Raw genomic sequence first — 2,253 nt, 5'->3', positions numbered from 1 at the left:
TTCAATAACACATTTTCGCTGCTTCTGAAGTCCTATAAAGTATTACCCGATATCAAAATGTTCGCGAACTCTTGAGTCTTTATTCTTCAACTGTCATCAACAGTCTGTCATGTTACCACGAAATTCAACTGGTTTCCTGTTCTCAGATAATTTCATAATAGGAGTCCTGATTCTATCAATACATGCTCATGGTTGTTAATAGATCGCTAATTTTTAAGGTTGTAATGTTTAGTACTTGGTACATGGTATCACTCATTTTTAAGATTGATGGGGTGTGCAATAAGAATACTTATCAGACCGCAGACCGGCTAGAACGTCAATGCGCGGCTGGCATGACTACCCATTAGCCAATCAGAATGCTCGTACTGTCGTTGCCATATAATAATAATATATATTTATGTATTATAAAATAAATATTCATATTTCTCTAGTTATCTGTGTTACGAGTGTCATTTCTGCATGATTGGGGAGGCAGATGCATTGGTGTCTATGGGCAGCTGAGCCAGTGCCTCCCCTAGGATTGCGCAATCACTCCAAACTGGGTTTAACGCATGCGTGCGCAAGCGTAGAACCTTTGAGTTGAGATCAAAACGCATTGAAAAATATTGTTTAGTGAGGCAGGCAGTACCACTGCTTCAAGAAGGGAGGCGAGCGAGAGCGCAATTGTCGAGTATATTTTGGTTCTAAAAGTAGGCCTTCTTCTACACTTGCTTGACGGCGAAAATGGTGTTGTATTGCTAAGGTTGTATTGCTAAGCTGAAGCAGTTCTCAAAACTGGACTTGCAGTCCAAACGTGAAATGATTAATAATGGGAGACCAATGGCGGAGCTAAAATGTTTGCTTCAAACGACGGGACAGAAGGTATTGACATTTGCAGTGGAGTGTTTCAAGTTTCCCAATGGGACATATTCATTCGCAACACAAACCTAGCTAAAGGCTGGTAGGTGCAGGGGAGCCGTGAATGGATTACGAGCTCCAACAAAAGTGCACCAACTTTAAATTATACCGGTCAGTAGAACATTTTGGTATTGTGTGCTATGTCTGTGGTGTTTAACTGTTTGCTTGTTAATACGTTGTGTAAATAAATATGTAAGTGTTTTTTTCTCAACTTCGAATTCAAGTGTCCGAGTTGCATTGTTGGGCAAGCTACTTGATATTTGTAGTGAGCTAAGCTATCAGCTACTCTATAGCTCTATAGCAATGAATTCAGCTTCACTACAGAGAAGCTACCACTCAAAAAAAAGTAGCAAGCTAAGTTACATAAACCTGTCAAAAGTAGGTTGATACATTAGAAGCTACTTTCAGTTAAACAAACTGCATGCCAAGTCAATGCAATTTTAGGGATCAACACAACTGTCAGTCAGATAAAAACGGTTGAATGGATGAAATTCGTGTGTTCGTATGTTTGTGTTGGATGTCATTGACGTTGACAGGAACTTTTTCTTTGGAGTACAAAGAAGGCATCTGAAATCATATTTAGTTTCACTCGTCTCTTATAAAGTGACGTACTTTTGAAGGTATGGCTTTTGAGTCAGGTATTCAAACGCAGACGAAAACAAATGAGTGCAGAAGACCTCGCCTACCTTCATCTTTCGTCTATTTTGTGCATTTTCGCAATTCGACTCGCTGAGCAGACAGCACGGACTTTTCACTTTTTAACTTTCATCATCTTCAGCTGTATCTAAATATCAACAGCATTCTAGTTATCCGGTTGTCTAGAATCTGCATGCAAACTACCAATTTAAAATTAGGGGAGAATTCATTTTAAATGTATGAGCAGCGTCTGGTGTACTTGAAATGAAGATAACTATCTATCTATTTTCACTCGTCTCGCCTAAAGTGATGTACTGCTTAATTTTTGTGTTAAATGGCTGCAGGGAAGCCTGTTATGAATGAACATCAGAAAGGTCCAGGATAAATTAGCTTTCGAGGACGCTACTGCGGTACTTGATCAATAAAAGAGCTTAGCTACTGAAAGTTACTTGGTTTTGTAAATAGCGACGTTACTGCCAAGCTACTGACAAATATAGTGACGCTACTGCCCATCACTGCCGAGTTTTGTAAAAGGTTATATTTTCCCTAGACAAATTGAAATGAGCCATATCATTGGTGGGAGGGCTACATACGCTACCTTGTAACGATTAATATCTTATTTGACACGGTGTAAAAGTTTGATTACCACACCGATTGTACGTTTAGCTGTAGGCCTATAGCCTCGTAAAAGTCAGTTAACTATTGAGCCGCATAACTTCT

Source organism: Sprattus sprattus (assembly GCF_963457725.1).
Source record: "Sprattus sprattus genome assembly, chromosome: 3".
In the NCBI taxonomy this organism is placed as follows: Eukaryota; Metazoa; Chordata; class Actinopteri; order Clupeiformes; family Clupeidae; genus Sprattus; species Sprattus sprattus.
This window is presented reverse-complemented; position numbering follows the sequence as displayed.